Source organism: Pseudorca crassidens, chromosome 13 (assembly GCF_039906515.1).
Source record: "Pseudorca crassidens isolate mPseCra1 chromosome 13, mPseCra1.hap1, whole genome shotgun sequence".
NCBI lineage: Eukaryota > Metazoa > Chordata > Mammalia > Artiodactyla > Delphinidae > Pseudorca > Pseudorca crassidens.
In genome coordinates, this window is record NC_090308.1 from 73,766,674 (window position 1) to 73,794,296 (window position 27,623).

The 27,623-nt window shown below is 40.0% G+C and overlaps 1 long non-coding RNA gene across 1 annotated transcript; it reads right to left on the reverse strand.

The window, feature by feature from the left end:
- Positions 1-15,752: 15,752 nt before the first annotated feature.
- LOC137204800 (uncharacterized) lies at positions 15,753-26,998 on the reverse strand. Its single transcript, XR_010933847.1, has 3 exons — positions 26,635-26,998; positions 26,379-26,507; positions 15,753-24,927 (listed from the first exon to the last, which is right to left on the reverse strand). It is a non-coding gene; the product is annotated as an uncharacterized lncRNA (long non-coding RNA).
- Between the last annotated feature and the right edge of the window lie 625 nt (positions 26,999-27,623).

The window sequence follows — 27,623 nt, forward strand, 5'->3', positions numbered from 1 at the left end:
AATCTGATTTGAAATGGAGAAACTCTCAGATGTATGCAGTTTTAAAAAATATGGGAAACCCTTAAGAGGTTCATAGCTGGGATCATATGGGAAGACTGGAATGAGGTCTGAGTGAGGAGAATTAGAATCAGCCCTATGTGAATACGTATGATGTGTATATGCAGATATTGGATGTGTGTGTTTTGTATATGTATGCATGTGTGCATGCTAAAGAAAGAGATCCAAGACTGGCACAGAGAAGTGCTGTTGGAAACTCCAATCCAAAAAGATATCATTTAGTGAGCGCTTATTCTGGACCAGACAAGGCAAAGTACTTTATGTACACGATCTCATTCAAGGCTCACACTGTATCTTTGAGTGGGTTGATACTATCCATTTTACACATGAGATTTGTGTTCGGTTCCTAGGGCTGCTGTAACAAAGTATCACAAACCTGGCAGCTTCAAATAACAGTAATTTTTTCTTTCACAGTTCTGGCGGCTACAAGTCTGAATCATGGAGTCTGTAGGGTCCTGTCTCTCTCCAGGCTCTTGGGGAGGGTCTGTTCCATGACTTTCTTCTAGCTTCTGGTGGTTGCTAGAAATCCTTAGCTTTCCTTGGCTTGTAGGCGCATCATGTGTGTCTGTCTTCACATATTCTTCTCTCTTTGCAGGTGTCTCTTTGTCTCTTCTCTTCTAATAAGGACACTAGTCACACTGTATTTAGAGTCCACCCTACTCCAGGATGACTTCATCTCAAGTAATTACATCTGCAAAGCCCTTATTTCCAAATAAGATCACATTCTGCGTTTCCAGGAAGCACATGAATTTTGCAGGGAGGGGACACAATTCCGCCCAATACAAGATTACTGACACCCACAAAGACCTCAGGTACTAGAACCATCTATTTTAAAATATAATATAAATATGTTTAATATTTAAAGCATTAAAATGTGGGGTTTATTTATGACTTGAACAAAAGAGATTATTAAAAGTGGAAGGGCTCATCTTGAAAAATAAAAACAAAACTTCTTTAGAAATAGAAACTATAACAGCTTATATAAAATACTCAATGTATAACATAGACAAAAATGAAGTTAATTTACTAGAATGTTTATCTGAAACTTTCTAGAATGTAGCACATATAAACAGACAAATGTAAAATATGATAATGTGGCTAAGAGACATGGGCACAAAGTAAGAAGATCCAACATCTATTTACGTATAAACGGAAAAGGAGAAAGAAAATTAAACGCAAGAAACATTTGAAAGGATAACAGGTAAGAAACTTACACAACTAATAATTAGTTAATAGCTATAGGAAGGTTAATGAATCTCAAGTAAGATAAATAGAGAGAGGGTCTAAATCAATAAAATCAGAAATGAAAAAAGAGAAGTTACAACTGACACCACAGAAATATACAGGATCTTAAGAGGTTACTATGGATAAGTATATGCCAACAAATTAGACAAACTAGAAGAAATGGATAAATTCCTAGAAACATACAATCTTCCAAGATTGAATCAAGATATCTGAACAGACAAATTACTAGTAGTGAAATTAAATCAGTAATCAAAAATCTACCAATAATCAAGTGAATTCTACCAAATATTTAAAGAAGAATTAATACTTATCCTCCCAAAACTATTTTGAAAAATTGAAGAAGGAACACTCCCAAGTTTGTTCTATAAGGCCAGCATTACCCTAATACCAAAACCAGACAAAGACACTAAGAAGAAAGATAATTACAGGCCAATAACCATGATGAATACAGATGAAAAACTGTCAACAAAATATTAGCAAACTAAATAAAACAAAACATTAAAAGGGTCATACACCATGATCAAGTGAGATTTATCCCAGAGATGCAAGGATGGTTCAATATCCACAAATCAGTCAGTGTGATATACCATATTAACAAGATGAAAGATAAAGATTGTATGAACACCTCAATAGATACAGAAAAAAGCACCAGACAAAATCCAACATCCATTTATAATAAAAATTCTCAACAAAGTGGGTATACAGGGAACATGCCTTTTCATAATAAAGGCCATATATGACAAGCCCACATGTAACACCATACTCAAGGAGAAAAGGTGAAAGCTTTTTCTCTAAGATAAGAACAAGACATGGATGCCCACTCTCACCACTTTTATTCAACACAGTATTGGAAGTCCTAGCCATAGCAATTAGAGAAGAAAAAGAGATAAAAGTCATCCAAATTGGAAAGGAAAAAGTAAAACTGTCATACTTGCAGATGACATGATACTATATATAGAAAACCCTAAAGATTCCACAAGAAAAAACCTATTAGAAATAATTCAGTAAAGCTTCAGTATACAAAATTAATGTACAGAAATCTGTTGTATTTCTATACATTAATAACAAACTAGAAGAAAGTGAAATTAAGAAAACAATCCCATTTTCAATTATATCAAAAAGAATTAAATGTCTAGGAATAAATTTAACCGAAGAGGTGAAAGACCTGTACTTTGAGAACTATGACATTGATGAAAGAAACTGAGGACAATACAAATAAACGGAAAGATATACTGTGCTCATGGATTGGAAGAATTAATATTTTTAAAATGTCCATATTACCCAATCTACAAATTCAATGTAATCCCTGTCAAAATACCAATGGCGTTTTTCACATAGCTAGAACAAAGACTTCTAAAATTTGTGTGGAAACACAAGCCTCGAAATAGCTAAGCAAACTTGAGAAAGAAGAACAAAACTGAAGTTATCACATGTCCTGACTTCAAACTATACTACAAATTTATAGTGATCAAAACAGTACGGTACTGGCACAAAAACAGACCCATTGATTAATGGAAGAGAATAGAGAGCTTAGAAATAAGCTCTCTGCTTGAAAACCATTTTCATTTTAACTTTTATAGTGAGAAAACTTTAAAATGTACTAGCAATTTTTATCTGCCTCTGCGTAAGTCATGTAATCTTTGACGGGAACCTTCAGTACGAGGGCATGGGCATCCAGTCAGTCAGAATTTGAGCTAAGTCTATATGTCATAGTTTACATCCTTTATCATAAAAATAAATTCACGACAAATACTGAAAAAAAAAAGAAATAAGCTCTCCATGCTTATACTGTCAATTAGTCTATGACAAAGGAGGCAAGAATATAAAATGGGGAAAAGAGAGCCTCTTCAATAAATGGTGTTAGGGAAACCCGGACAGATACAGGCAAAAGAAACTAGACAACTTTCTCACACCATATACAAAGATAAATTCAAAATGGATTAAAGACTTAAATGTGCAACCTGAAACCATATAACCCCTAGAAGAAAACACAGGCAGTAAAGTCTTTGTCATTAATCTTAGCAATATCTTTTTGGATCTATCTCCTCAGGCAAGGGAAACAGAGCAAAAATAAACAAATGTGACTACATCAAACTAAACAGCCTTTGCACAGCGAGGGAAACTACCAATAAAAAGAAAAGACAGCCTACTGAATGGGAAAAAATATTTTCAAATGATATATCCAATAAGGCGTTAATATCCAAAATATACAAGAACTGATACAATTTAATATCAGTAAAACAAACAATCCAATTTAAAAATGGGCAGAAGACCTGAATAAACATTTTTCCAAAGACACATGAAAAGATAACACAGACACATGAAAAGATGCTCAATATCACTAGTTATCAGCAAAATGCAAATTAAAACCATAAGGAGTTATCACCTCACACATGTCAGAATGGCTGTTATCAAAAAGACAACAAATAACAAGTGTGGTGAGGCTACGGAGAAAAAGGAATCCTCATACACTGTCGGTGGGAATGTAAATTGGTACAGCCACTACAGAAAATGGTATGGAAGTTCCTCAAAAAATTAAAAATAAAACTATCATATGATCCAACAATTCCCTTCTGAGTATTTTCCCAGAGAAAACAAAAACACTAATTCAAAAAGAAATGTACCCCTATGTTCATCACAACATTATTTACAATAGCCAAGATATGGAAGCAGCCTAAGTTCCCATCAATAGACGATGTAAAAAGAAGGTGTGAGATACACACACACACGCACACACACACACATACACACACACAATGGAATATTACTCAGCTACAAAAAAAAAGAATAAAATCTTGCCATTCGCAACAACATGGATGGATCTAGAGGGAATTATGCTACATTAAATAAGTAAGACAGAGAAAGACAAACATGGTATGATCTCACTTATGTGTGGAATCTAAAAAACAAAACAAATGAATAAACACAACAAAACAGAACTGATTCACAGATACAGAGAACAAACTGGTGCTTGCCAGAGGGGAAAGGGGGTAAGGGTTGGACTAAATACATGAAGGTGATTAAGGGGTGCAAACTCCTGTCATATAATAAATAAGGCATGGAAGTAATGTACAGCATAGGAAATACAGTCAACAATATTAAAGTAACTTTGTGTGGTGACCAATGTTTACTAGACTTATCCTGGAAATCATTTCCTAATGTAAATAAATGTCAAGCCATCATGTGGTATGCCTCAAGTGAGTATTGTATGTCAAATACACTTCAATTAAAAAAAGAAAAATGATCAAAATACATTTTAAAGTATATAAAGATTTCAATTGTATTACGTTATGCCATTTAGATTTTTTATAATATGAAACAGTAAAGCAATAAACTTCCAAATTCAACAAGGTGGTGGTAATTTTGTATGGAGAGCCAAGGATAAGAAGAAAGGTATCCATTCATTGCAGGATTAATGTATCCTTGATTTCTATACTGTCTCAAGTACACAAATTAATCAGGATCCTCAAAAGAGACACTGGGCAAGACTAAGCAGGATTTGTCAGTTCCTCCTGGCAGATTCCCATTGGCCTAACTGAAAATAAGAGGAAAAAAAAAATACATAAACTACCTCTTTTGTCTGAGCCCTGGGGGAGCATTTATTCTCTGAACCTATTCTCTGAAATTTGAGCCTTTAGGGAAAAACCTTCAGATCTGTGCTACCTCTGCTCAATGTCAGCCAACATTTGTGCTCTCCCTACCTACATAGAACTGTATGGTTCTATTAAAAAAAAAAATTAGGTAACATGTATTGGCCTCAAGGAAGGGACAGTCTAGCTGGGGAAGCAATGTTGATTCAAATTTAACTCTGCACAAAGTGATGCATTTGAATTAGGGAACTGCAGGTCACTTTGTATCCTAGTTGATTAAAGTACCTAGAGAGTAAATTAGGGCAGCTGAAAACAGAATTGAAGGCAAATGGAAAACATCAACAAAAAATATCATTGTCAGCTGCTGAGTTAGGTGTCCCATTTCAGATTCTCTCTCAGAACTTTCTGATAATGGAGACTAACCTGCTTCCTATACAATATGTGCAGTAAAAAGTAGCTTTCATTTTATCCAGTTCGCTGTAAAAGGCTTCCAGAGTTTTTCTCAAGCCTCTGAACACAGAATGTAAGTCCACGAGTATTTAACTGGTGAGTGGGTAGAAATTTTGTTGAGAAAACATCGCCAAACATGACATGGTACCTTATGACTTAGACTCTCGTGGGGGCTGATCTTCTCTAAGGTTCTTCTGAGGGCAGAACCTACACCACTGATCTCAGTTCTCCACAATTCTCAGGAGTCATATTGGATCACTTGCACTTGGAATCATACAAATAGAGAACATGAGAGTTCGAGGAGTCCTCAGCTAGGATGTTTCATGTTTCCTCCTTAGGCGACAATCTTTCCTAGCATCCTTATGTTTCCTGCCCATCATTCAAGGCCCATAGCAAATGCTGCCTTCTTCATGAAGGCTAATCCCCGTGCACATGCACGAAGCTACTGTATCTTGTGAATACCCACTACTCATTATCTGCTCCTCATTCACAGCCTATTACTTTATACCAGGGCTTATACTCAGCATTTGCAGGGATACGTGCCATGTACCACTGCAACTCCAGAGACTACCTCAGGAGACAAAACATGCTTAGGAAGTGTTTGTTGAACAGATAGATAAATCATGGGCATGTCTTAGCATCCCTGAGAGCAAAATCCATGGCACAGTTACCTTTGGAACTGTAGAGTTCATGAACTTGACTCAAGTGTTGAATAAATGGAATCCAACTGCTTTCATTTTGATTCTGAAGAAACTACTTGGCTTACCCTAAAATCTCAGCTTCAGATGTTGCTGGAATGGCTGTACTCAGGTCTAAAGTCTACAACTGCCATATGATTTACTATTCCCTTTATTCCCCCCTAATTTTACTGACAAGCCCTGCATAAGTAACCAGTTAAGCATCTCGCTACAAAAGGAAAAAATGAAGGCCTCAAGTCCACTTGATTACAGGTTCACTGGGAACATACATTTGGGTGAGGTAATGCTCATGCAAAGTACAACGTCCGTGAGAAATCAGAAGACTAACGCCTTCTAGACAGAAAAATATTAGATTTTAATGGGAAGTGAATACACTGCATAGAAAAATTAGAGAGCAAATCTGACCCTCAAATGCCCTGATCTTTAAAGTTTGAGCAAGAAATATTTAAACACGGCCAAAAAAAAGAGAAAGAAATCATTTCTTGGTTCATTAGTTGATAAGTCCATTTGAAGCACATAAGTTAGCACATTTCTGAAGCTGACCCAAGACAGGAAATTAGAATTTCCATAGCTACAGTGAGTCCATCAGGGAGATGAAAAGGCCATTAGAGATGCTGCTGGCAAAATATCACTTCTGGATTCTAATTTTCTTTTTTACTAAAGGGAGTTATCTATAGAGGGGAAATTGAGCAACGATATGAAGGAATGGTGACTCCCTCAGACTGGGTCCCTGATAAGCAGGTTTTGACAGTAGGAACGGAGAGCCCTTTTTACTATTTTCAAGAAGACAGCTTTCACTCACCATTTTTGTCAACATGTCCCAAACTGCCAAACTCCCAAATCTGACAAGCTCTTTCTCATAAAATTCCAGATGCCTACACATCCTATTCCTCCAATCTTCCAAAATTTCTTAATTAATAATATATGTAAAGAAGAGAATAAGGTGAGCCTTGTTAGAAACATACTTGACTTCCTCCTAGAACTTGTCTCCTGCTTTATTAGAGAAAGCAGAAATTACCCAGCAAAACTTAAGAAATTTTGCAAGACCTCAGCACTGGACTGAAGGTCCGAGGTCATCAAGTCAAGAACCTTTGAGATTCATCTATCAAAAGCATCTAATTGGCCTCCGGGAAGATGGCGGAAGAGTAAGACGCGGAGATCACCTTCCTCCCCACAGATACACCAGAAATATATCTACACATGGAACAACTCCTACAGAACACCTACTGAACGCTGGCAGAAGACCTCAGACCTCCCAAAAGGCAAGAAATTCCCCACGTACCTGGGTAGGGCAAAAGAAAAAAGAATAAACAGAGACAAAAGAATAGGGACGGTACCCGCACCAGTGGGAGGGAGCTGTGAAGGAGGAAAGGTTTCTACACACTAGAAGCCCCTTCGCGGGCGGAGACTGCGGGTGGCGGAGGTGGAAAGCTTCGGAGCCGCGGAGGAGAGCACAGCCACAGGGGTGCGGAGGGCAAAGCGGGGAGATTCCCGCACAGAGGATCGCTGCCGACCGGCACTCACCAGCCCGAGAGGCTTGTCTGCTCACCCGCCGGCGCGGGCGGGGCTGGGAGCTGAGTCTCGGGCTTCGGTCGGAGCGACGGGAGAGGACTGGGGTTGGCGGCGTGAACAAGGCCTGCAAGGAGTTAGTGCACCGCGGCTAGCCGGGAGGGAGTCCGGGGAAAAGTCTGGACCTGCCGAAGTGGCAAGAGACTTTTTCTTACCTCTTTGTTTCCTGGTGCGCGAGGAGGGGGGATTCAGAGCGCTGCTTAAAGGAGCTCCAGAGACGGGCGCGAGCCGCGGCTAAAAGCGCGGACCCCAGAGACGGGCATGAGACGCTAAGGCTGCTGCTGCCGCCACCAAGAAGCCTGTGTGCGCGCACAGGTCACTATCCACAACCCCCTTCCGGGGAGCCTGTGCAGCCTACCACGGCCAGGGTCCCGGGATCCAGGGTAAACTCTTCCGGGAGAACACACGGCGTGCCTCAGGCTGGTGCAACGTCATGCCGGCGTCTGCTGCCGCAGGCCCACCCCGCACGCCGTGCCCCTCCCCCCCCCGGGCCTGAGTGAGCCAGAGCCTCTGAATCAGCGGCTCCTTTAACCCCATCCCGTCTGAGTGAAGAACAGACGCCCTCAGGCGACCTACAATCACAGGTGGGGCCAAATCCAAACCTGAGCCCCGGGAGCTGTGCTAACAAAGAAGAGAAAGGGAAATCTCTCCCAGCAGCCGCAGAAGCAGCGGATTAAAGCTCCACAATCAACTTTATGTACCTGCATCTGTGGAATACATGAATAGACAACCAATCATCCCAAATTAAGGAGGTGGACTTCGAGAGCAAGATTTATGATTTTTTCCCCTTTTCCTCTTTTTGTGAGTGTGTATGTGTATGCTTCTGTGTGAGATTTTGTCTGTACAGCTTTGCTTCCACCATTTGTCCTAGGGTTCTATGCGTCCGTCTTATTTTTGTTATTTTAATTTTTTTTCTTTTTTCTCTTAATAATTATATTTTTATTTTAATAACTTTATTATATTTTATCTTACTTTATTTTATTTTACTCTATCTCCTTTCTTTTTTCCCTTCCTTCCCTCCTTCCTTCCTCCCTCCTTCCTTTCTTTCTTTCTTTCTTTATTTCTATCTTTCTACTTCTACTAACTCTTTCTCTCTACTTTTTCTCCCTTTTATTCTGAGCCGTGTGGATGAAAGGCTCTTGGTGCTGTACCCAGGAGTCAGTGCTCTGCTTCTGAGGAGGGAGAGCCAACTTCAGGACACTGGTCCACAGGAGACCTCCCAGCTCCATGTAATATCAAACGGCGAAAATCTCCCAGAGATCTCCATCTCAACACCAGCACCCAGCTTCCCTCAATGACCAGCAAGCTACAGTGCTGGACATCCTATGCCAAACAACTAGCAAGACAGGAACACAACCCCACCCATTAGCAGAGAGGCTGCCTAAAATCATAATAAGTCCACAGACACCCCAAAACACACCACCAGACGTGGACCTGCCCACCACAAAGACAAGATCCAGCCTCATCCACCAGAACACAGGCACTAGTCCCCTCCACCAGTAAGCCTACACAACCCACTGAACCAACTTTAGCCACTGGGGACAGACATCAAAAACAATGGGAACTACGAACCTGCAGCCTGCAAAAAGGAAACCCCAAACACAGTAAGATAAGCAAAATGGGAAGACAGAAAAACATACCGCAGATGAAGGAGCAAGATAAAAACCCACCAGACCTAACAAATGAAGAGGAAATAAGAAGTCTACCTGAAAAAGAATTCAGAATAATGATAGTAAAGATGATCCAAAATTTTGGAAATAGAATAGACAAAATGCAAGAAACATTTAACAAGGACCTAGAAGAACTAAAGAGGAAACAAAAAACGATGAACAACACAATAAATGAAATTAAAAATTCTCTAGAAGGGATCAGAATAGCAGAATAACTGAGGCAGAAGAACGGATAAGTGACCTGGAAGATAAAATAGTGGAAATAACTACTGCAGAGCAGAATAAAGAAAAAAGAATGAAAAGAACTAAGGACAGTCTCAGAGACCTCTGGGACAACATTAAATGCACCAACATTCGAATTATAGGGGTCCCAGAAGATGAAGAGAAAAAAAAGGGACTGAGAAAATATTTGAAGAGATTATAGTTGAAAACTTCCCTAATATGGGAAAGGAAATAGTCAAGTCCAGGAAGCACAGAGAGATCCACACAGGATAAATCCAAGGAGAAACATGCCAAGACACATATTAATCAAACTGTCAAAAATTAAATACAAAGAAAACATATTAAAAGCAGCAAGGGAAAAACAACAAATAACACACAAGGGAATCCCCATAAGGTTAACAACTGATCTTTCAGCAGAAACTCTGCAAGCCAGAAGGGACTGGCAGGACATATTTAAAGTGATGAAGGAGAAAAACCTGCAACAAAGATTACTCCACCCAGCAAGGATCTCATTCAGATTTGATGGAGAAATTAAAACCTTTACAGACAAGCAAAAGCTGAGAGAGTTCAGCACCACCAAACCAACTTTAAAACAACTGCTAAACGAACTTCTCTAAGCAAGAAACACAAGAGAAGGAAAAGACCTACAATAACGAACCCAAAACAATTAAGAAAATCGGAATAGGAACATACATACTGATAAATGCCTTAAATGTAAATGGATTAAATGCTCCCACCAAAAGACACAGATTGGCTGAATGGATACAAAAACAAGACCCATATATTTGCTGTCTACAAGAGACCCACTTCAGACCTAGAGACACATACAGACTGAAAGTGAGGGGATGGAAAAAGATATTTTACACAAATGGAAACGAAAAGAAAGCTGGAGTAGCAATTCTCATATCAGACAAAATAGACTTTAAGATAAAGACTATTAGAAGAGACAAAGAAGGACACTACATAATGATCAAGGGATCGATCCAAGAAGAAGATATAACAATTGTAAATATTTATGCACCCAACATAGAGCACCTCAATACATAAGGCAAATACTAACAGCCATAAAAGGGAAAATCAACAGTAACACATTCATAGTAGGGGACTTTGACACCCCACTTTCTCCAATGGACAGATCTTCTAAAATGAAAATAAATAAGGAGACACAAGCTTTGATACATTAAACAAGATGGACTTAATTGATATTTATAGGACATTCCATCCAAAAACAACAGAATACACATTTTTCTCAAGTGCTCATGGAACATTATCCAGGATAGATCATATCTTGGGTCACAAATCAAGCCTTGGTAAATTTAAGAAAATTGAAATTGTATCAAGTATCTTTTCTGACCACAACGTTATAAGACTAGATATTAATTACAGGAAAAGATCTGTAAAAAATACAAACACATGGAGGCTAAACAATACACTACTTAATAACGAAGTGATCACTGAATAAATCAAAGAGGAAATCAAAAAACACCTAGAAACAAATGACAATGGAGACACGACAACCCAAAATCTATGGGATTCAGCAAAAGCAGTTCTAAGAGGGAAGTTTACAGCAATACAATCCTACCTTACGAAACAGGAAACATATCAAACAACCTAACCTTGCACCTAAAGCAATTAGAGAAAGAAGAACAAAAAAACCCCAAAAGTTAGCAGAAGGAAAGAAATCGTAAAAATCAGATCAGAAATAAATGAAAAAGAAAGAAGGAAACAATAGCAAAGATCAATAAAAGTAAAACGTGGTTCTTTGAGAAGATAAACAAAATTGATAAACCATTAGCCAGGCTCATCAAGAAAAACAGGAAGAAGACTCAAATCAATAGAATTAGAAATGAAAAAGGAGAAGTAACAACTGACACTGAAGAAATACAAAAGTTCGTGAGAGATTACTACAAGCAACTCTATGCCAATAAAATGGACAACCTGGAAGAAATGGACAAATTCTTAGAAATGCACAACCTGCCAAGACTGAATCAGGAAGAAATAGAAAATATGAACAGACCAATCACAAGCACTGAAATTGAAACTGTGATTAAAAATCTTCCAACAAACAAAAGCCCAGGACCAGATGGCTTCACAGGCGAATTCTATGAAACGTTTAGAGAAGAACTAACACCTATCCTTCTCAAACTCTTCCAAAATATAGCAGAGGGAGGAACACTCCCAAACTCATTCTACGAGGCCACCATCACCCTGACACCAAACCCAGACAAGGATGTCACAAAGAAAGAAAACTACAGGCCAATATCACTGATGAACATACATTCAAAAATCCTCAACAAAAATACTAGCAAACAGAATCCAACAGCACATTAAACGGATCATACACCATGATCAACTGGGGTTTATTCCAGGAATGCAAGGATTCTTCAATATATGCATATCAATCAACGTGATACACCATATTAACAAATTGAAGGAGAAAAACCATATGATCATCTCAATAGATGCAGAGAAAGCTTTCGACAAAATTTAACACCGATTTATGACAAAAACCCTGCAGAAAGTAGGCATAGAGGGAACTTTCCTCAGCATAATAAAGGCCATATGTGACAAACGCACAGCCAACATCGTCCTCAATGGTGGAAAACTGAAAGCATTTCCACTAAGATCAGGAACAAGACAAGGTTGCCCACTCTCACCACTCTTATTCAACATAGTTTTGGAAGTTTTAGACCAGCAATCAGAGAAGAAAAGGAAATAAAAGGAATTCAAATCGGAAAAGAAGAAGTAAAGCTGTCACTGTTTGCAGATGACATGATACTATACATAGAGAATCCTAAAGATGCTACCAGAAAACTACTAAAGCTAATCAATGAATTTGGTAAAGTAGCATGATACAAAATTAATGCACAGAAATCTCTTGTATTCCTATACACTAATGATGAAAAATCCGAAAGTGAAATCAAGAAAACACTCCCATTTACCACTGCAACAAAAAGAATAAAATATCTAGGAATCAACCTACCTAAGGAGACAAAAGACCTGTATGCAGAAAATTATAAGACACTGATGAAAGAAACTAAAGATGATACAAATAGATGGAGAGATATACCATGTTCTTGGATTGGAACAATCAACATTGTGAAAATGACTCTACTACCCAAAGCAATCTACAGATTCAATGCAAACCCTATCAAACTACCACTGGCATTTTTCACAGAACTAGAACAAAAAATTTTGCAATTTGTATGGAAACACAAAAGACCCCGAATAGCCAAAGCAATCTTGAGAACGAAAAACGGAGCTGGAGGAATCAGGCTCCCTGACTTCAGACTATACTACAAAGCTACAGTAATCAAGACAGTACGGTACTGGCACAAAAACAGAAAGATAGATCAATGGAACAGGATAGAAAGCCCAGAGATAAACCCACGCACATACAGTCACCTTATCTTTGATAAAGGAGGCAGGAATGTACAGTAGAGAAAGGACAGCCTCTTCAATAAGTGGTGCTAGGAAAACTGGACAGGTGCATGTAAAAATATGAGATTTGATCACTCCCTAACACCATACACCAAAATAAGCTCAAAATGATTATAGACCTAAATATAAGGGCAGAAACTATCAAACTCTTAGAGGAAAACATAGGCAGGACACTCTATGACATAAATCACTGCAAGATCCTTTTTGACCCACCTCCTAGAGAAATGGAAATAAAAACAAAAATAAACAAATGGGACCTAATGAAACTTCAAAGCTTTTGCACAGCAAAGGTAACCATAAACAAGACCAAAAGACAGCTCTCAGAATGGGAGAAAATATTTGCAAATGAAGCAACTGACAAAGGATTAATCTCCAAAATTTATAAGCAGCTCATGCAGCTCAATAACAAAAAACCAAACAACCCAATCCAAAAATGGGCAGAAGACCTAAATAGACATTTCTCCAAAGAAGATATACAGACTGCCAACAAACACATGAAAGAATGCTCAACATCATTAATCATTAGAGAAATGCAAATCAAAACTACAATGAGATATCATCTCACACCAGTCAGAATGGCCATCATCAAAAAATCTAGAAACAATAAATGCTGGAGAGGGTGTGGAGAAAAGGGAACACTCTTGCACTGCTGGTGGGAATGTGAATTGGTTCAGCCACTATGGAGAACAGTATGGAGGTTCCTTAAAAAACTACAAATAGAACTACCATATGACCCAGCAATCCCACTACTGGGCATATACCCTGAGAAAACCATAATTCAAAAAGAGTCATGTACCAAAATGTTCATTGCAGCTCTATTTACAATAGCCTGGAGATGGAAACAACCTAAGTGCCCATCATCGGATGAATGGATAAAGAAGATGTGGCACATATATACAATGGAATATTACTCAGCCATAAAAAGAAACGAAATTGAGCTACTTGTAATGAGGTGGATAGACCTAGAGTCTGTCATACAGAGTGAAGTAAGTCAGAAAGAAAAAGACAAATACCGTATGCTAACACATATATATGGAATTTAAGAAAAAAATGTCATGAAGAACCTAGGGGTAAAGCAGGAATAAAGACGCAGACCTCTTAGAGAACGGACTTGAGGTTATGGGGAGGGGGAAGGGTGAGCTGTGACAGGGCGAGAGAGAGTCATGGGCATATACACACTAACAAACGCAGTAAGGTAGATAGCTAGTGGGAAGCAGCCGCATGGCACAGGGATATTGGCTCGGTGCTTTGTGACAGCCTGGAGGGGTGGGATGGGGAGGGTGGGAGGGAGGGAGACGCAACAGGGAAGACATATGGGAACATATGTTTATGTATGACTGATTCACTTTGTTATAAAGCAGAAACTAACACACCATTGTAAAGCAATTATACCCCAATAAAGATGTTAAAAAAAAAAAAAAAAGATTTCGCATGCCACAGTGAAGATCCCCCATGTGGCAATGAAGATCCTGTGTGCCGCAATTAAGACCCGGCGCAGCCAAATAAATAAATAAATATTTAAAAAATAAAAAAATAAAAAAATGTAAACAGTGAACCCAGTGTGATTCTCTAAGGGGCAGTGTTTTTGTAAGGACCAATGTATACAGTAAGTTCATTATGCAATATTACACTGAAATCAAATTTTATCTTTAAAATTGAAATGTATACTCTTAAATTGAATGAATGAATTCATTCATTCAAAAATGAATCGAGAAAATGATTCCTTAAATTGGGAGTATGGAATTAACAGATGCACACTACTATATATAAAATACATAAGGATTTACTGTACAGTAGGGGGAACTATATTTAATATCTTGTAATAAACTATAATGGAAAAGAAAAAAAAAAAACTGCGAATAGAACTACCATATGACCCAGCAATCCCACTACTGGGCATATACTCTGAGAAAACCATAATTCAAAAAGAGTCATGTACCAAAACGTTCATTGCAGCTCTACTTACAATAGCCCGGAGATGGAAACAACCTAAGTGTCCATCATCGGATGAATGGATAAAGAAGATGTGGCACATATATACAATGGAATATTACTCAGCCATAAAAAGAAAGAAAATTGAGCTATTTGTAATGAGGTGGATGGACCCGGAGTCTGTCATACAGAGTGAAGTAAGTAAGAAAGAGAAAGACAAATACCGTATTCTAACACATATATATGGAATTTAAGAAAAGAAAAATGTCATGAAGAACCTAGGGGTAAGACAGGAATAAAGACACAGTCCTACTAGAGAATGGACTTGAGGGTATGAGGAGGGGGAAGGGTAAGCTGTGACAAAGCGAGAGAGAGGCATGGACATATATACACTACCAAACGTAAGGTAGATAGCTAGTGGGAAGCAGCCGCGTAGCACAGGGAGATCAGCTTGGTGCTTTGTGACCGCCTGGAGGGGTGGGATAGGGAGGGTGGGAGGGAGGGAGACGCAAGAGGGAAGAGATATGGGAACGTATGTATAACTGATTCACTTTGTTATAAAGCAGAAAGTAACACACCATTGTAAAGCAATTATACTCCAATAAAGATGTAATATATATATATATATTTTAAAAAGCGCATCTAATTATGACAAGTAATATATCTAGTAACCTTTTTTTTTTTTTTTTTTTTGTTGTTGTTGTTGTACGCGGGGCTCTCACCATTGTGTCCTCTCCCGTTGCGGAGCACAGGCTCCGGACGCGCAGGCTCAGCGGCCATGGCTCATGGGCCCAGCCGCTCCGCGGCATGTGACATCCTCCCAGACCGGGGCACGAACCCGTGTCCCCTGCATCGGCAGGCGGACTCTCAACCACTGCGCCCCAGGGAAGCCCCTAGTAACCTTTAAAAAAAGAAAGAAAGAAAGAAAGAAAAAACCCTTTTTATGTCCTTCTGGTTCATTTCCAAATATGCCTATAGTTCCAATCACAGTGACTGGTGATGGCATGATGATATCAGGAAACAATGGAGACCTGAAGTACCTAGCCTCCCAACCTCCCAGCAAAAGCTTCTAACTGTGTTGGATGTGCTGGTTTGTTGCAAAACCATACCTGGTTTACTGATTTCTCTATTACCTCTCCTCTTTCCCCATCAGTAAACAGCATTTTCTGTACAAATACCACAGCAAACTGAAAAGCAAAGACACCCATTTATTTTATTCAAACACTTGCTGAATGTGTAATCTGTGCCTTAAAGTGTCCTTGTCACACTGCTGGGGAATTGCTGATATGTTTAATGGACCTTGCCTAGACCAGGAAGGTGGAATGGAATCAGAGGTAAATGAAGTTTCAACCTGAATGACTATAAGTTAGTGTTTCCATGAAGAGAAATAGGGAAAATCAGGAAAGGGAAATGTCTTGATAGAAAAGTATTACATGAATTTGATTTTAGACATATGGTGCTGTGCTTGACTTGCCAGCATATCGTCCAGGTAGAAGACATTTGGACCAGCTAAACCATAGTTTGGGAAGGTGGTAGGATTCATGACAGAAAACAGTGCAGAGAGAGAAATGAATTGGATGCACAAGGTGGCAATGCACTGTATACATGCCTCTTGTGAGTCTCTCATCCTTACGGGTTCTGAGACCTCCAGCTGTTTACCCAACTTACATCACTAATGCAGTATGTGTATCCACGCGGCCCATGAAGCCAGTCTTTTCAAAGCTACCACTCCGTGCCTGCTCCTTCCATCTCTTCTACATTTGGGGAAAAGCCACCACAGGGATTCCCAAGAATCTGCCAAAGGAACGCAGTGACCCAACTTGGCATGCAAGGGATTTACCTCCACATAGTGCCATCTTGGCTAAAAAGTGGCAGGAGCAAACTGGACAGATCCATATCGTCTCCCTTTCTCCCCCCAGTCAGCCTGCCTGAAGATGTCCTCTGTGACCAAGTATAGGCACTGGCCAGACAGGAAGGGTCTCTTGCCAGCTCCCTGTGAAGAGGTAACTGGAGAGGTGATGCTTCACCTTTCCTGCCTGCCAGGTCTTCCCGGCATTGCTTCCCTTTCCTCTAACTGTCACTGTCCTACTAAACCCTTCTCTGAGGCTCTGTTTTCTCTGTACTAGAATATGGAACCCAGACATAATGCAAATGTGGAGGAACAGCATGATAAATAGCATCGCCTTTCTTCTGAAGTGAAATTTCGTGATTATTTTGGAAGAACAGTATGAAAGCAGTGTGGGGAGCAAAGAACAAGTGGTCTCCTTTTACTCTTTTCTTTTAAGATTTTTTTTTTTTTGATGTGGACCACTTTAAAGTCTTTATTGAATTTGTTACAATACTGTTTGTGTTTTAGGTTTTGGTTTTTTTTTTTTTTTTTTTTTTAGCCAAGAGGCATATGGGATCTTAGCTCCCCAATCAGGGATCAAACCCGCACCCCCTGCATTGGAAGGTGAAGTCTTAACCACTGGACTGCCAGGGAAATCCTTCCTTTTACTCTTTCAATGAATGGCCTTCATTGGGCAGGGCTGGGAGAGAAACTTTTATTACATATTGAGATTTTTTTAAACGTAAGGCAATGGAGTGATTATTTTTAGAAATCATAAGGGAGTTCCTAACTTATTTATTTTTAGATTCCACAAATGCAAATTTTTTATTAGGGGCTAAGTGAATCACTGAAGATCTGCAGATGACATAGTTCCACTTGTGAACTGGAGTTGACATCCCAGATGATGAGACTGGCCATAGAGAGACTCAATATACTTGTCATAAATGCTTGACGGAGGCAGGCTCACAGAGCAGTAGAACCCAGGAGGGCAGCAATCTAAGGCTGAGGTGGTGGGTAGCAAACCAGAGAAAGTTCCTGAAAGAGCTGAGCTTTGAAAGACATAGGAGTTGTCCAGATAAAATAGGGAAGGTAGGACATATCTAGGAGGGAGTGAACATGAGGAAGCACTGAGCAGAGCCTTCCAGGTATAGACAATAACAGACAGAAAGGACCTGAGACTTACTGGGGAGCAGGGGCACATCACTTTACCTGTCTAGCCTCATTGTTCTCATCTGTAAAGTGGGGGAAATAGTACTGTTTTGCAGGGAAGATGTGAACTTTAAATAAAACATTATTTGTTAAAGTCATGACATATAATAGGTGCTTATAGGTAGTAGTTGTTTTTCTTTTAAGCCTTGAAAATAGCCAAGTCACCTTCTTTCTATTATTTATGGAAAGGAACCTGACAACAAACAGCAAGGGCCGGGAAAATCCAGTAAATTTCAGAATTTAAAAAAATATTCAAAACCAAACTATAAGAAGCTCCAAATCTCAAAGCTTTTGATTGAAAACAATTTCTGTCCTTGAAACTCTTCATTTGTTTGCTTCATTTTAAGGCAAATTTTGCCCTCATCTATTGGTTCCCTCCACATCTGTCTACATCATAAGGACTACAGCTTGCGTGGGAGCCTGTTTGAGGTCTACCAAGTCATAAGAATCAAACAGCCTTTTCCTTGCCAAAGAAAAAAATATGTTGCCAAAACCAAACACAGCTTGAATTCAGATGGAGTATTCTTTAAATTCTGAGCAATTTTTTCAATTTGGCTAAAAAGACTCATATCCCCTCAAAATTTGATACTTACCAAAGACAAATATCCAGAAAAGTAAGTCTCTTTTTGCCTCACACATAAGGACAAAGCAAAATGGGCTAAACTATAATTCATACCAGATCATTCAAAATATGTTTGCACATATTTAAGTCTTACAGATAAATCTAATTTAGAAAAATATGTGATTCTCAATTCCTCACTTACTCATCCCTCTTCGCTGTTTTAATTGTGGTGTGTGTTATTCCAAACTGTCTGAACAGTCATGTAGAATTCAGAGAGTTCAGCTCTGCTACTTGTTTGATAAGTTCCATTTCTCATGAAGTGGCAGCATGATGGAGACCTGAGAATATGTTCGTGGTGGCTTGTCCCCAACGAATCACAGTCTGGAGAGGCCCCTGGCAGAACTATAGACAAATAACCCCAAGGTTCATTTGGAAGAAGAAAAGTTGATGGAAATATCAAGTCCTCTTGGCAGTCTGTAGCCACTGACAACCTTTATTTGATTCCCACAAAGTCATGGAGCATCAGATCCAACATTCTGGATTCCACATGAGTTCCCAAAAGCCATGAATGTGGAGTTAAATATTTCCCTGGTTTCATAAACCATGGGGCAGATAATCGCTTCAAGAACAGTGAAATATCTCTCTTTTGTTTCTTTAGAAGGGCATAGAGAAGACTCCTGGAATTCTGGCTGTGGACCCTTATTACCCAGTTTGGAGCTACTATAGCCTCAGTTCAGTTGCCAATTATCTCTTTATTGCTCTCATGCCTAGAATGTGAGTGGAGGGGACACCAGTTATGGAAAGCTGCCCAGAGAGTCTTAAACTCATGCTTGGTGATTCCAAAATAAGGCAAGATCTTTGAATCACATTCTTCTCCTTGAGTTGTAATTTGACAATTAAGTAGTTAATTCTAAAACATATGTATTGAGCGCCTACTATGTACCAAGTACTGAGGAGAGCATTAGGGATACAACGTAGAAAAGATGTATCTCCTGACCTCAGATAGTTCTTGGAGGAGACAGATAAGTAAATAGGTATCGACAATACGTCTTGGTAAGTACGATGAAATATGAATGCATCAGTTATTATAAGAGGTAACACGGAGAAACATGTAACTCAGATCTGTAATTGGAAAGAGGATCAGAGAAGGTTTCCCAGATGAAATGCCTTCTCAGCTGAAAGGATGGTGTGTGTAACCCAGACAAACAAGGAGAGATTGTTCCAGGCAGAGAGGAAAACATAGTAAAGGCCCAGAGGAAAGGCAGAAAATGGCCCATTCAGTAACTTCAAGTACTTCAGTATGGCTGGAGTGCAGAGTTCAAGAAGAGAAATGTCAAAAGCTGAAGTTAAAGAGGTTTAAAAAAAAGGGAGTCAGAGCATACGTGATATTTTACGCTCATGCTTACAAGTTTGAACTTTATCATAAGGATGATGGTAAGGTTTAGAAAGGTTTTAGTCAGGCAAGAGAAATGATCAAATGTCTACTTTGTAATGCTTCATAGAACTCTGGAGCATGGAGGAAGGAGTCAGGGAAAACCAGATAGGCATCCGAGGCCGTGATCAAAGAGCCAATGGTGGGAACCCGGAATGAGACACTGGCAGTGAATATGGACAGAAATGGACAATCATGAGAGAGGAGTAGAAGTGGATACAGCAGGTTTTGGAGATCAATTATTTGTGGGAAACAATGGAGGCAGAGAAGTCAAAGATGACACCTACGATTTTGAATTAGGCAGCTAGGTGATAGTGTTTGTTGAGAAAGAAATAATAAGAGAAGCAGGGCAGAAAATAATGAATTCCGTTGGGACATATTAAGTTTGGGGTCCCAGAAGAACAGTCAAGGAAAAAAGTTCTAATAAGAAGGCGGAAATATAGATTTTTGATCCTTCACTGCCATGTGTAGTAGGTAATGCCACAAATGAATGACGTCACCAGGGTCTGTGTGTCGGGGGTGAGATGTAACAAGATCATGAAAAAAAAATCGCAGGAAGACTAATGATTAAGGAATCAGCTAAGAAAGAAGAGCCACCGCCGGGCAGAGTGGGAGAATCTCCCTGAGAGTGGAGAACCACAGAAGCCAAGGAAGTGTGTTTCACAGAGGAGAGTCCAAATCAACGATGTCAAATGTCATAGAGCGGTCAAGTGAGATAAAGCCGAAAATTGTCCATTTGACTCAGTGTAATTTTAAGCCTAGAAGATAAGTCTTGGTCAAAAGTAGTATCTCAGCAGAGTTTTGATTCACGCTGGACTAGAGCTCACCAGTTTTTTACAACAGCAACCAATTTTTCATATTTCTTATTATTCACAGCTGAAATATACCACCACCAAGCCACAGAGCTCCAAGTCCCTTCAGCTTCAATGTATTGAGGATAAACCTGAAAACTGAACTTTTCCTAAACAAAAGGGGCTTGGAGTATTTTTATCTTTCTTCCTCTATCAAGTAGTGAGCCAATACTTGTGTAGTCTTTACTTGGGATGTAATACATTCATCATCTGTTTAGGGTGGGGTATTCCAGACTGCTTTCCTGCTGTGTATCCTTGAAGTGAAGTTCAAATAGAGTTCATGGGAAATATAAATTAAGCAAGTGCTTCTACAACAGTATTTGTTTTGTTCCAGAAATATCCATTTCTAATGAAGAAACTTCTCTCCAAGAGGGCTTTTAAAGGATATTGTGAGCAATTTTATTATTCATTAAAGTATGTGATCTTTGATTTAGAGTTGTCTAAGACATATTCAGTATTATTTCTAATAGCTCAGTTGGAAAAATAAACTGTGATTTTTCCCAGAAAGTTCAAAGCTTCTTGCTATAAATATCTCCCCATCATTTAGCTAATTTTGAAGACTTAAAATGTATAAGCAGTTCGCATTATTTCTTGCATCTATTTTCATTTGGAAGCCATTGGGGTAAAATCAATACTCGGATAACTCCGTACGGACAGCCCTCAAAAACTGAGGGACCACATGAAAAATATATCTTCTGCCAATTCTTTAAAACCTAACTTCTAGTTGTATTGACAGTAGATGATCTTTATCTATTTGGGATGGCGAGGGAAATGGCTTTTGGCTCCAAGTTGTCACAATGAATTGGAACCTCTCAAATCACCAAATAATTCCGTGCAGTTACATAAGCTTGAAATTCAGTCTTTGAAAGAGTCCATAAGAACACTAGTTACATATTTGGGAATGAGGGTGGTGGAACAATTCTGTCTTCCGCGAAGTCTTCACGTAGCCAGCTTTCTAAAAGGTAAAGCATTAACAATAGGCCAAGGAAGAGTGCAGTAGACACTTCGGTTTAATTTAGTGCAGTTTCGCTTTTCATGAGGGTTTGGTCATTTTTCCCTTTTCTCTCAGAGTGAACTGTTCAGAAATTCAGGTGAACATTAGGAACAAACCAAAACCTGGATATCAGCCTTACTGTCCCATCCTTCAAATCCTGCATTTTGTCAAACACCATTAACAATAACAGCTATTATTGATTGGGTGTTTATTGATTATATCAGCTACCTGGCTAGGCACTTGGTGTTAATAATCTCACTGAATTCTAATCACAACTCTATGAGGGGGTTTCTATTGCACACATTTGATAAACGAAGCACCCAACATCTAAAGAATATAAGTGAGGTCGCGCATATTCACTCAGCTAGTATGTGGCCTAGCCAAGATTCGATCTCTGACTCACTCTCAACCACTGTGCACACCGCCTGTATTCACAGAGGCCCTGCCGCCTCTCCCATCTACTGAAAAATAACTGGAAAGTCCAGGCATTCACACCCGTGTGCAAGTTCACAAAAAATACCCAGCTTCTGTCGTGTGCCCAGATGCCTACAAACACTTTTTCTTCAAAACTTCATTCTGGCTATTGGCTTGATCCATGAGGTGAAATTAGGTTACTGCGGACTGATTTATTATGCATTTTGTGCTATCCATGAATAAGAAATGTTTTCCTTTGATGGTGCAGAAAGTGTGTGGAAAAAATTAACATGACTGGCAAGCCAGCCCTTCCTTCAACACGCTTGGCTTTTCCATGGGAGTTTGCCCCATTCATTGCTTCAGCAAGCCTTGTTTCTAAGGCTGCATTGAACTCAACCCTAAACTAGGCTCTGGGGCAGTCACAAAAGACATTGGAGACTGGATCCCCGCTCTTGATGAAGATAGGAGCTTAGCTGGGAAGATCAGTAATTTACAAGAGATCTAGGTCCACATACAAGTTTCGGTTAATGCACTCCAAACTACACATAAGTGCTGAGGACAGCAGAGGAGGGAGGAAAATTGCCCATATTTCCAGACACACAAGCCCTTCACTTCCTGACCACTGGCACTCTCGTGTCTTTGCCGTTGGTGAAGTTTCTGTGTGCTGGGAAACCATAAGAGGTCCACAAAGAGTCTTAGTAAGTAGCAACAGGTAGAAAGAAGGAAGGATCCATGTCTGATGTTCCCATAGATGTGACAGTTCCCAGGCCTCATCCTTGTGGTAAAGAGAGTCTTATGCTTTTCTGCAGGACTCTGTACAATTGCACATCAGTTCAAGCCACTGCATTAACACAGGAGTGCTGAGTCGTTCCAAAGAGAGAGTGAGTGAGCCAATAGCTACAGCTGGCAGCCAGAGAAGGGAAAATGTGCTCAGAACCCTCAGTGAGTCACCCAAACAGACAGGAGGGAGTGTGTGCCAACTTAGCCTCGATGCCAAGCCAGAGCTCACACACTCAGCTGGGTCAGGATTTGCCTCGGAGGTGAGTTCTCCTGAGTCAGGCAGTAGCTGTAGGTGACTGGGTGGGTGGGATAATTAGAGCTGGTGGTACCAGCACTAAATTCCCATGGTTCTGAGGGTCCACGGACTTGCTTCCAAAAAAGGCATAAAGCTGCAGTCCAGCAGAGGTGGCTGGCCATTGGAGGCCCCCCTGCCCCACGTGTCCCAAGCTCACATCAGGTGGACCATAGTCTGTACTTCTGCTTGCAAGCCACATTCCAGCTGAGGTTCCTTCCCTGGGCTCATTTCCTCCTGTGGTTTCAAATACCACCAAATTTATCCATATGCTTCACGATTGCTCTCAAGCTACTTATTTGAAAGAAGAGTATGTTGGGTAAGTTTGTCATACAAGAGGTTGTGTCCCGTAATCTGTTTATTATGAATAAGTCTAATTGGATTATTCTCAAGGAAAAATAAAGCAGTTGATTGTGACCAGCTCGGAAACAACATAGGAACGTGTATGGCTGTCAACACAGAGTAATGAGCTTATCCTTTCCCCCATGAGAAGGCAGGTAGTACATGATAGAAAATGCACTTGTCCTAAGAAGGGAAAAGTTTGTTTCTCTCCAACACAGAGCTGATAAAAGAATGCATTTACACAATGCACACTTTTAAGCATAAAAATCCCCCAGGGAATTTATTGAGAAAGCAATAAGAAGCTTCAAAGATTCTGATTCCATAAGAGTCTGTATTTTTAACGAGCACCTAAAGTGATTTTGATACAGGTCTAAGAACTCACTTGGAAAAACGTGGTCTTACTGTATATGGGGTCACTAAGGAAGTGGCATTTAAGGGACCTTTGGCAGGACCTTCTGCCCAACTATTATCTTCAGAGTTAAGCACTTAGCTGCTTTGCTCTGGACCTTGAAGACTTTTCTCTTTTCTGGTGGGTGACAGAGAAGTGGAAGGGAGTGGTGGACGTGCCTTCAGCCCTTATAAGAAGGACTTTTATATCTTAAATATAAAAGATTATATTTCATAAATTCTTTTAAATGAAAAGATTAAAATGACAACCAGTGAACAGGCTGCAGACAGGAATCTGGAGGCTGGGAAAGGAAGTGGGGATGATGAGGCAAGTGAGAGAAACCGGAACCTGTCAGAGCCACAGCCTTTACCTGAGCAAGGAAGTACCATAGCTTTATTGTTGTTTCAGTCTTTTTTTTTTTTTTAATTAAAGTAGAGTCGGTTTATGATGTTGTGTTAGTTTCTGGTGTTTAGCAAAGTGATTTAATTTATATATATATATATGTACATATATATATATGCACACACATATATGTCTGTATATATATATATTCTTTTTCATCATAGGTTATTACAAGATATTGAATATAGTTCCCCATGCTATACAGTAAGATCTTATTGTTTATTAGTCCTTCTTTCATTCAATATATAGATGTTGATTATTTGCTTTGTGAAAAGCACTATGCTTAGTGCTCTAAAAAGATACCAAAACCAAAAAAAAGGATACCAACATATCAGAATGAATAGAAAACTTCCTATTTAAAGTACCAACTCGGGCTTCCCTGGTGGCGCAGTGGTTGCGAGTCCGCCTGCCGATGCAGGGGACGCGGGTTCGTGCCCCGGTCCAGGAAGATCCCACATGCCGTGGAGCGGCTGGGCCCGTGAGCCATGGCCGCTAAGCCCGCGCATCCGGAGTCTGTGCTCCGCAATGGGAGAGGCCACAGCGGTGAGAGGCCCACGTACTGCAAAAAAAATAAATAAATAAAATAAAATAAAATAATAAATAAATAAATAAAGTACTAACTTGACAATCCCAAACTCCCAATATATCCCATAGGATTGACATGTACATACTGCTATATTTAAAATACACAACCAACAAGGACCTACTGTAAAAATAAATAAATTTTTAAAAATATAAATAAAAATAAATAAAATTTCCCAGTATTGAGATATATTATTTGGAGCCAACATTGAATTAGAATTAATAACAGCCATTGTGCAGTCTGCAAATAAAAGCAATATTTTAAAAGAACAAAACAATGTAAAGTAGCAACTTGAGCTGTGTGAGGAGCGGACGGTCTTCTCCTTAGCGTGACACCTTGACCCCTACTTTGCTTTGGGTGTGACAGGTGAGGTAGCCAGTCTGTGGTTGGAGGTGTGTTGGTAAAAAAAAGAAACAGCTAAATTAGTTTGAAAAGAAATTAAGGAGAATGTGGGGAATGTGGATTTATGTGTCTTTGGAGATGTGGACAGGAAACGGGTGTAGGTGTGTAGGGTCCATCCCATGGCACAGGGCAGATCTTACGGAGAAAGGTTAGCTTGTGAGAAATTCCTCAGTTGAAGGTGCTGAAATGACCCTGAAGAAAAGCTGTAACACATATCCTATTTTTACCTTGTGCTAACAAAAGGAGTCTAAGTGCTACTTCAATATAGTCTATTACTGCAAATGCTCTCTGTGAACAATATTATGAGGGAAATGCAAGAAAAGGAGCAGTTTCTATGTTTAGTTGGTACACAACTGAGATAAGGTAAACTCTCTAGGAGATGTGTGAGATTCTGACAAATAGGAAAAGGAAATGAGGGTAACTAATTATGGAAATGAGGCCATAAACCTCTCAGAATTTGTAAAAATCTTAGGGGAGACCCTGAACTTCCCAAAGGATGTAAGACAATTTCATTTACGTTCAGTCTGCAGGCTAACCTCAGCTGACAGCCAAGGTACATTAGGTACACAAAAGAATGTGTCTTTGCATCTCTACATTTCCCCCTCACTTCCCACACACATAACCTTGGTCTTTAAGGATGTTACTCTTGAGAGTATGAGATACATTCGTAATGGTAAGTGTAAGACGGTTCCATGTGCAAGAGATCAATGGGGTGTGAGGGGATGAGACTTCTGGTCTATATGTAAAATAGGAAATAAGTGGCAAGATGCCTTCCAGCAGGAGTGATTAAAGAGGACTCATGGGGGAAGTGAGGTCTGAGCTCAATCCTAAAGAACAGTTAGAATCAGGGTGAAATTGAAATTGAAATTAAAGGGATAATGTATGAGCAAAGCAGGAAAGCTCAAACCACAATGGAAGGTCATCAGGAAGGACAAACTGGGCACAGATGAGGAAGGACAAGCCAGGGCCAGACTACAGAATAGACTGCAAATGCCTCTGAAAAGCACGGAAAGGTCTGTGTCAACCTTGGAGGAAGTGGCTGGGCAGGGCCGGAGACGTGCAGAGGGGGACTGCTGACGCTGTGTGTGGTCTTGCAGAGAGATCCATGCACACACTCCAAGGGTCTTCTGGGCCTTCATCTCCTGAGGACACATCTGGAAAGAGAGTTATGCATCCAGTGCCTTGCAAACAATACTCATCCCCATCCAAGTCTCTATGGGAGACTTGGGAGCAGAGGCCGTGAGGTCAGCGGTCCTGACTTCTATTATTTAAGAGACTTACCAACACATAGCCCATTCTCCCACAAGCGTTTCATGCTGGAGATTCCCACAGCCTTGTTGCCTCTTTAAACAGAAAGTGTACATCCTCAGGAGTGGAGCGAGCTGCGCGTGTGAGCAGCGGTGTCTCTCAGCTCTGCAAGTTCACATACCGCAGTTGCGTGCAGCCAACACTTCTGTCAGGCCAACAAGGAAGAAAGTGTGACTAATTGCAGTTGGAAAGAACAATCATCCAGAAACATGCTTTGCGGGAGGACCAGAGCTGATGGTGAGGTTCTGTCCTCAAGAGACGGAGCACATTTTCAGTCTCCTATGTGATGCTCCCAGAGAGCCACGGACTTCTTACCACGGGCTCTGCTTCTTGAATTCTCATCTGCACTTGCAGAACTGTTTCTTCCCTTTCTGTGTTCACAGTCTTGGCCTCTTGGACACCCCCTGAACCCAATTCTGATTTCAAAGTCACTCTTGCCAAAGTTAAAGAGAAATTGGTCAGGTGGAGTGGAGGAAGCAGATTCTTTAAGGAGTCTAGGCCACGTAAATTCATGCTCATCTAACAGAAGCCTAAATCCTCACATCACCCAGCTCAACAGAAAGAAAAGATGAAAGGCTAAGCAGAGCGTCATTCAGACTTGTGCTCATGGGAAAACAAGGCAGTGGCCTGCAGCAGAGGATAAGGAGCCAGCTGACCCAGATGGTACTGAAGGAGGAGAATGGAAATGGGGGGGAGGGGACTATGCGGGGCTCACTGAGTACCTGGCTTGCTAGGTAAAGGAGGAAGAGATTTAGAAAAGGTTGTAATACACTAAAATCTTTGAAGCTTTGAGGACCTGCTCCCTCCCTGAGGCTGAGGATGTCTTTGTGTCAGGGAGAAGAACAAATCTGACTCCACATTGGATCTGTTTCTTTTACTTTAACCTTTGTATTCTACTGCTTTTACTACGAGTTAAGAATGTTGCCCATAGCCTGAAATATACAGGAGAGCCCATTCTCAAG